The sequence below is a fragment of the Dermacentor variabilis genome, chromosome 7, assembly GCF_050947875.1.
Source record: "Dermacentor variabilis isolate Ectoservices chromosome 7, ASM5094787v1, whole genome shotgun sequence".
Lineage (NCBI taxonomy): Eukaryota > Metazoa > Arthropoda > Arachnida > Ixodida > Ixodidae > Dermacentor > Dermacentor variabilis.
In genome coordinates this window covers 147,565,051-147,573,814 of record NC_134574.1, presented here as the reverse complement: position 1 = coordinate 147,573,814, position 8,764 = coordinate 147,565,051, and the positions used below count along the sequence as shown (strand labels likewise).

The following is an 8,764-nucleotide window of genomic DNA, read 5'->3' as shown; positions in this document are numbered from 1 at the left end:
ACGTGTATCCGTATCCGTATTTACGATACATCAAAGAATGTGTCGTGTATCTTAAGACACAAGATACTGCTATCGCAACATCACCATGCGAAACTGTGAGCTTGGCTGAACTGCGCTTCTCAATATGCCAGAGCTACCACTAAGACACCCAAATAAAGCTGAAGGCAGCGACATTTTTTATCTTTCGGCTAGAAACCTCCAGCGAGGGCAGGCGATGAGGTCGGCGCGTCCTTATTGGTGGGGCAGAGTCACATGGGGGCGCTCGCGCCTTCTGGACAAGAACAAGTGCGCGAACGTTTGCGCGCCGCCGACCTTTTGCTTTTCTTGACTTTTGTTTTGTTTTTAGTTTCGTTGGTACCACGACACCTGCTCGTAACCACCCTATTGCGTCAATGCGTGCGGGGTCTTTCACGCAAATTTTCTTGCCGCTGTAGTGTAGTTATCGAAGTATCTCTTGCGTAGTGCTTTCTTACAAAGTCTGAAGAACGCAAGAATGGGGGCTGCCTTGCATCTAGTGAGTTTCGCACATTGTTTCTCAATGAAAATAACATACTTCGATCAAGAAAAACAAAAATTTTGAAATAGTAACAGACATTTCATTCAAATGAAACAAGGTTCGTCGGAGTTAAGAAATTTCCAAGCAAACATTTTTTGTGCACGTGAGTTTGCTGCTACATCATATACAATTATAATAAGAAATTTGTTAATGTATCGAAGACTCTTAAGATACAAATGGAAAGTGTCGTATCGGATACAATAATTGCGGTAGTATCTTGTATCTGTATCTCACATACACGTAGCCCGAGTAACTTGTATCTTATCAGTATACAATTGGAAAGTATCTTTTCCCAGCCCTGGTTCAGACTGGCTTCACAAACTACGTTCTCCATGTATAAGCTAAAGCCCAAGAGCAGTGTGCTTTTTCTATGGCAGTCCGTGGGTTCTGCGGTTCTCACGAAATATGAGCTTTTTATCAGCCAGAGCTATTGATGGTTTACTGACACAATCTTCCAGTTGAGCCGTCATTCGGGTTGCTTTCAGAATAGTTCGAGTGCGTTCATTTCGGTGTTTGTGTAGCACATAGGTGTTCTCAAAGGCAGGGGAACAGCCGCATGTCGATGAGAATAGCCAAAAAAAACCGTCTTTGCCATTTCTCACGTTGCACGCATGTTCTAGTAACCGATCATTAAGGCATCAACCCACAAATCCGCCTGTTCCTACGACGTAACGAAGTCCACAGGACAGATGGATCCGGTAGACGACCTCACGTAGGGATAGCACAAACTGGTTCCGATTTTTTTACACTACAAGGAATTCTTGGTCTAGAATGGGAGCAGGTCTCCCGCGAAAGCTGGCAAAGCTTGTGTGAAGCAGAAAAAAGGTCGCCGACGATTACGATACTCCCTAACTGCGATATCTGAACACAGCCGTATACGTGTTTTCAATTCGTTTTTGTTTTTCAATTTGGAGAATTCGTTTTTCTCAGCAACAATTGCACCGAATTTGGCGAGGTTTGTTACATTTAAAAGAAAAACATAAAATGTAGTGACTGTTGGTCTCGAACTTCTTATTTATGTCGTCAATTTTTTGTTAGAAATGAGCAAAAATTGAAAATTTGCAGAAAATGAAATTATCACGTTTACAACTCTGTAACTCAGCAATGAAAAGTGATACCACAATTCTGTGAATTGCATTTAATAGTACATCTGAAGCGGACAAAATTCTTATGTTACACATGAATCTAAAAAAAAATTAATAATATGAAAATACAGCTTTTGCAGAACCTTTGTACAACACGCAACGAATTCACGTAAGATATATATTGACATATATAATTTGTCCACTTTGAATGATCTAATGCATGCCGTTTACAGAACCGCGATATCGTTTCTTGATGCAGAGCTATTAATTTGTGAACTTCGTGCTTCTATGTTTTTCAAACTTTCGATCTTTTTTTAAACTCTTGTAACAAAATTAAAGCCCTCAATAGAAATTCTGCTACCAAGAGTCACTAGAATTTAACTTTCTCTCTCAGATGCAACAAATTTCATTAAAATCAGTCCTTCGGTTATCTCAGAAAAATGTTTTTGCGTTTTACATGTATTTGAATAGGCCGCGTCGGAGTTGGGCCCGAGCTAAAGCTTCCTGTTAAGACACGTGGCTATTGTACGGTCGCAAAATATTTAAAAGATATGAATAGTACATGTTTTCGTTACATACCTGTAACGTTATGTGCGGCTTGATCATGCAACTACCCTATGCTGGCGGAAATCAATGACGCTTCACGTCAGAAAAGACTAGAATCAGCGACGCCGCTGTGACGTACCGGCGCTAAGGTTCCGAAAAGTACTTCCTTTCTCTCTCTCTCTAACAAACAACCGAGTTTTTTTTTTCTTTTGCCTAAATTAACGCAAAAATGTTTTGAAAGAACACTTTGGCAAACTAAACACATTTACTGTTACTCTGGAGTCTTTCGTCATGGCTTTTCAACGTCCTTCTGAAAGGATATGCCGACACCCCGCGGATCTTAATGTTCTAGAAGCAGTCCTCGATAGCTCACCCGGGTGTGAGCACCTGAGTGTCAATTCTAATAAACCATGCAGTTTTGTAATTCGCAATCGCACTAAAACTTTATCACCTTCGTGTACACCCGGCCGGGAAACATTTACAAGGGTCGCAGTAAGAACACAGACGGAGTAACACAGGCATTCCGAACTCCTCCGCAAACGCTCTCAAGATATAGAGGGCTTCCCAGCTAACTTGAGCCAGAGTTTTAAAAATATGCAAATGCACCGTAGCTGGACACAGTCAAGGTGATGTTGTTTGCCGTCGCTTGCATCGAGATATTCAGTTTTTCTTTTCATTCCGTCGAATTAAATAATTATTCTTAATTAATTATTTGGCTTCTCAAATATTGTAATTGGATGAAAAGTGTCAATGAGGATATAGTAGAGCGACATGAAAAACTCCCGGTACAACTTTCTGATACTCAATACGTGCTACATAAAAGTGTTTTTTCGAGCCTGAAAGAACCCGCAAATGCACGCAAAATTGCGGCGCGACTAGCCGCTCGAGGGAGTTATCGGGAGTTTTATATGTTGCTTTACAATTTTCTCTTTGACACTTCTGACCTAATTATTATATTTGCGAAGTTCATAAATTAATTAAGACCAATTATCTAATTCGGCAGAATGAAAAATAAATAGCTTGAGTATCTACAAGCAACGGCAAGCAACATTCCTTTTGTTCTGTCCAGCTACGTGGCATTTGCATATCTTTAAGCTCGATCTGGCTAAAGCTTGCTTGGACACTATTTGATATACATACACAACACATGTGCATTTCCGCAAAAGCACAGCCCTATATACAGTGAAACTGTTGCTTTCTGGTGGTTGCATTATATATATATATATATATATATATATATATATATATATATATATATATAGTCATATCATGAGAAGCCAACAAACACTGACACCAAGGACAACATAGGGGAAATTACTCGTGCTTAATAAATGAAATAAAGAAACGATAAATAAATGGAAATCAAAGTGGATGAAAAAACAACTTGCCGCAGGTGGGAACCGAACCCACATTCTTCGCATTTCGCGTGCGATGCTCTACCAATTGAGCTACCGCGGCACCGTTTCCCCGTCCACTTTCTTGGGTATTTACGTGTCCGAGTAGAAGAACCCTGGGAGTGTTAGCCAGCGCCACCACTCACAGACCTTGGCGGGGGACGTGGAACGCCCTTTTTTCCGCAGGCGTCACGAGAACGTGATCTTTTTGGGTGACGGCGACTGGTCAATAAACCCACATATGCTACCTGAAGGCATCAATGTTGCCGTATTCGAGACCCTCGTTCGTTATGTAATAAACGAGAAGAAAGGTGTTTAACCGAGGGGCCCGATTTTTAATATATATATATATATATATATATATATATATATATATATATATATATATAGTCGTGGTGAGTGAGTGGGTGAGTGAGTGAGTGAATAAACTTTATTGCAGGTCCGGCGAGGACGCGAACCCGTCGCGCACCCGGCTAGTCCCACGTCGGAACCGGCAGGTTTAGCCCACCGGCCCGGTCGCGGGCACGCCGGTCGGCCAGGATTTGCTTTTCTAGACCGGGGCTACGCAGAAGCGAGTCCCACTCCTCCTTGATGATCTTGGGGCATGTCGACCCGCACTCCCAGAGCATGTGAGGTAGTGTGGAGGTCTGGCCGCAGGACGGGCAGGCGTCGTGGCGATACACGTCGGGGTGAGCCTCGTGGACAGCGGACAGACAGGGATATGTGCTGGTCTGTAGAAGCCTAAGCCAAACGGCTTGCGCCCTATTCAACTTGGGGTGAGGGGGTGGAAAGACCCTTCTGGACATGTAGAAATATTTAATAATCTCGTTGTGAGTAGCGGGAGCGTCCCTGTGGCCGTAGGGAGGAGGGGAGTCCGTGCTTCTTGCAGAGGAAGCGCGGTCGGTGAGGTCACGCGCAGCCTCGTGAGCAGACTCATTGAGGTTCGGGGGAGCAACCTCGACCGATCCTACGTGAGCGGGAAACCAGTGAATTGAATGGTTTGTGAGAGCATGTATACTCGAGCCGCTAAGAAGACGAACAGCTTCCTTGGCGATGCAACCCTTCTGAAAAGCCCTAACTGCCGTTTTGGAATCACTACAGATTTCGGACCCACGACCGTCTAGCAGGGCGAGGGCGATGGCGACTTGCTCGGCGACTCCGGGGTCCGCAGTGCGAATCGAGGCGCTATTGGAAATCTTTCCGCTCGAGTCGACCACAACAACGGCAAAAGTCTTCCCGTCACTGTACTCTGCGGCGGTAAACGAAGCTTGCTCTAATGTCGTGTTGCTTGATCTGTTTGAGGATGGATGCTGCTCTGGCCTTGCGTCTGCCCTCGTTGGGTGACTCCTGATTAATTTGGACTAGCTGGGGTTCTTTAACGCGCACTCAAAGCGTGGTACACAGCCGTTTCTAAACTTCGCCCTCATCGAAATACGTATTTGCCTAAATCCTTTTCCGAATCTCGTAATTAACGCACACACACTTAACCTTTTCCACGGATCTCCCATATCATGCCCTTTGTTGTGCTTTGCAAAGTAGTACTCGGTGGCACATTCTGTTGTTCCGGCAAACCGAGCAAACATTACCTGCGCTTCGTTGAAGCACACGTTTAACGGTTCAGGGCCCATTTGTTCATAATGTTCTCGAAAGCCCTTAACTTTATCTGCTATTATTTAAGCCTGTTCCGCCAACCACCGAAATTGTGACCCCCTATTCCCTGCAAACTTCGTGTACCATTCGGTTCTGCCAGGACACCGGGAAGACATGCGTATAACAGTTTTCGAGCGCTTCCGGGGCCGCATTCTGAAACGATCCACTTCGGCGACACTATCGCCACGGTGATAGTTCGCCGTGAGGTACGCGCTGATTGGCTGGTCGAGCAAAATCGGATGAGGTAGCTCATCCGATTTCACTAATGCAACCAATCAGCGCGCGCCTGACGGTCGCGTCGCCGAAGTCGATCGTTTCAGAATACGGCTCCTGTAAGTCGCACCGACAGCTTCGCCGACCTTGGCCGCCTTGGCTTCGCCATAAAAAGCCGTCTGCTGCTGCTGCCGTCGCCTTATCTCGCACGATACGGCCAACAACTACGTCCGCGAGCGCTGCAAGATACAACGGATCGAGTCGTCAGTTATTCCACTAGGTCAAGGCACGCGCATTCAGGAGGATGGGGGGATTCTATGTTGTGTGGGGAGGTTACGCCGGTTGACTGTTGTTTCGCTTAACCCCTCCTTCTTTTTGCGTGGGAGGGGGGTGGGGGGGCGAGGAGGTGGCGATTTGTGAGTGCGCAGACGCGATGCAGCCTACAGCGGAAGGACAGACGGCGAGACCGTACGACCGAACCGGGCGTCGCAGAAGGCCCGAACCGCTACACATACGCGCGTGTCCAGACGCGTCAGGACATTCCGTGGTCGATGTCCTTTTCGTCATCAGTTGCCGCGTATGAAGCCGGTGCGGAGGCCGGCGCCGCCGCTGTCAGTTCGGAGAAACGTGAACGTACTGTGCTGCCCGTTCCTTGCGCAAGGCAATAAAAAAAAAATTGTTGCTGCATCCGGTTTTATTTAGCAGCGCACGTGCAGAAGTTTTATGCACTGTACATCCGTTACGGAAACCCCCAGGACGGCTTCAAAACGCGTCTTCGCGGTCCCTTTTCAACGTGTGAAAACGAGTGAGTGAGTATTTGTGCATAATTTCTTTCCTGCTTTAATTACGTCAACTTAATGGGGGTTCGCGCCCTTGGGTGTTTTCGCTCTGCTGCTGTCGCAGGCAGTGGCGTGCCGCTTATTTCTCGACTGGTGGGGTGTGTGTGTGTGTGTGTGTGTGTGTGTGTGTGTGTGTGTGTGTGTGTGTGTGTGTGTGTGTGTGTGTGTGTGTGTGTGTGTGTGTGTGTGTGTGTGTGTGTGTGTGTGTGTGACCCGTCTGTTTTTTCATAGACTTTCACGTCATATATATATATATATATATATATATATATATATAATTTCATTACTTCAATTAAAAGATATGTATAATTTCTCCGATGCTGTCCTTGGCGTCATTGTCTGTTGGCTTATGATTGTGACTATACACAGGATGTCCCAGCTAACTTTAGCCAGGATTTAAATATATGCACGCGCCACGTAGCCGGACAGAACCAAGGTAGTGTTCTTTGCCGTCGTTTGTAACTAATTATTGTAACTAATTATTCAGCTTCTCAAATATTATAACTAGGTGAAAAGTATCAATGAGAAAATTGTAAAGCAACATGAAAAACTCCCGTGACGGCTTTCTGTTGCTCAATACGTACTAGACAAAAGTGTTTTTCCGAGCGTGAAAGAAGCCCGCAAATGCACGCAAAGTGCCCCTAGCGGCCAATCGCACGGCAATCTTGCATGCATTTACGGGCTTCAGCTGAGTTGTCGCTGCGATTATGCCAGCGCAGGAACCAGCGGCTTACACCGATCTTAAAGCACGCTAATATCGCTATGGACCGCATGCATACGCATTCTGCTGGAAAAACCGCACCTAACCCACCAATTTGGGACACTGCGTACACATTGCCCATATCATGCCCATAATTCTCGCCAGACATAAACAAGATGCCTTGCTCGGCTCACCGAGGACACCAGAGAAACAAACTAGGAATCTCATATGATGCACGATAACACATGGGAGAACGAGAGAACGACCTGAACGAGGAAAACGAGAGCTTTGCGATGTATATTGCGCTTAAAATGCTCCCTACTTTCACGGAATTTCAAGTCCGTATCTCGTCGTGCTGTTGTTTAAAGGGACACTAAAGAGAAAAAAAATGTTTTTTCTGCATCAGTAAATTACGTTTATACGACGCTAAAAACATCACTCTTACCACAATAAAACGCTTGGTAAACCAGAAAAAGCGCAAGAACGAAAGGTGGGTGGTGACGCCTCCTTGCAGTTCCCGCACCTGGCCGCTGTGACGTCATGGATTTTGATGGCATCCTCTAGAGCCTAATCACATATATAGCGATGCAGATTGACTACATTGTGTTCTAAAATAAAACAGATATTAAGCATAGCAAGTTTCGGCAACCTTTACTCAGCCAACGCGGCCCAAATGCGAAAACATACTTTGGAATCCCTGACGTCGCAATGACGTACCGGCATCGGGGTTTCGACGCGAAATTCAAACAGCGATACTTCTGCCTTCATTTTTTCATCTATTAAGCAAACTAATCTTTTGAAATGACTGCCTGCAGGGTTCTCAAGCAATGCTTCATTAGTCTAAATTAATGTATTGTTTCACTTTAGTGTCCCTTTAAGGAATCTGGGAACCATTTCGATTAGCGGCAGTATGACACCCTCGAACGCTCGAATTAGTACATTTCTACAGCGGCTGTAATGAACCTGCACAGAATAAACACTTATCGCTCGTCCCTCAAAACATTTCTTCGTACTTTGAAGAAATATAAACACCGTGGTTCGCATAGTTTACCAAGCATATTGGGGAAAAACAACTAAATGCCGTGTATGACTAACAAAAATTGGAATACAGCGAGTATTAAGTGATTGTTTTCAGAGCACATAAGCAGCCCGCGAAGTTCGAATTTTCGGTACACGTCATCAAAAAGTGACCTCCATTTCTACGAGATATGAAATATCTGCTGTTTTTGCTGCTGCTAGGAAATAACTGCTCGTGTAAACCTTATTTAGAAACAGCCTTTAAACGAGATCGACAAAGTCAGAAGTGACACACTTGGTATCGAAATGGCCTTGCAGGTTCGACCAAACCTTTTTTTTTTTTCGCTAACATATCTACGATAAGTAGTTATTACACATTGAAATTTCACAGTTAGACTTGTGAGAGGTTTGATTAGATTTTTGACGCTGATCAAAGACTGAGACCTTCAACAATATGTAGACTATGTCTGGACAGAGATTCATTAGTTCGAGCATTTCATAATACAAGTATTTCATGCCGTGAGACACACGAACCGTTAAGCGCGGCTGATTATAATACTTCATCCGGACCCCTCCCCCTACTTTGCAGGTTAAATTTAGGAAGCTTATTGTGTTTTCAAATATTCACACACAGAGACCCTATCTCCCAACCGTAGGGCAGCAAGCCGGAGACTAATATCTGGTTAACCTCTCTGCCTTTCCTCTTCCCAATCCCTCTCTCTCTGTTTTGAAATACGGTTAGGCTAAGAGGGTATGAAGCAAGT

The 8,764-nt window shown here is 44.9% G+C and overlaps 1 protein-coding gene across 4 annotated transcripts in view; it reads left to right on the top strand.

Annotated features, from left to right (window-relative positions):
- The window catches only part of LOC142588134 (sulfotransferase 1E1-like), a 156,117-nt gene that overhangs the window by 139,123 nt on the left and 8,230 nt on the right, over positions 1–8,764 (top strand). The window contains exon 1 of one of the 4 annotated variants that reach the window (XM_075699622.1): positions 5,765–6,253. The exons of 2 other annotated variants lie outside the window; for them this stretch is intronic. The gene's annotated coding sequence lies outside the window, so the exon portion shown is untranslated. Of the gene's footprint in view, positions 1–5,764; positions 6,254–8,764 lie in introns of those variants that run through there. One more of the 4 variants, XM_075699621.1, reaches the window with a different exon arrangement.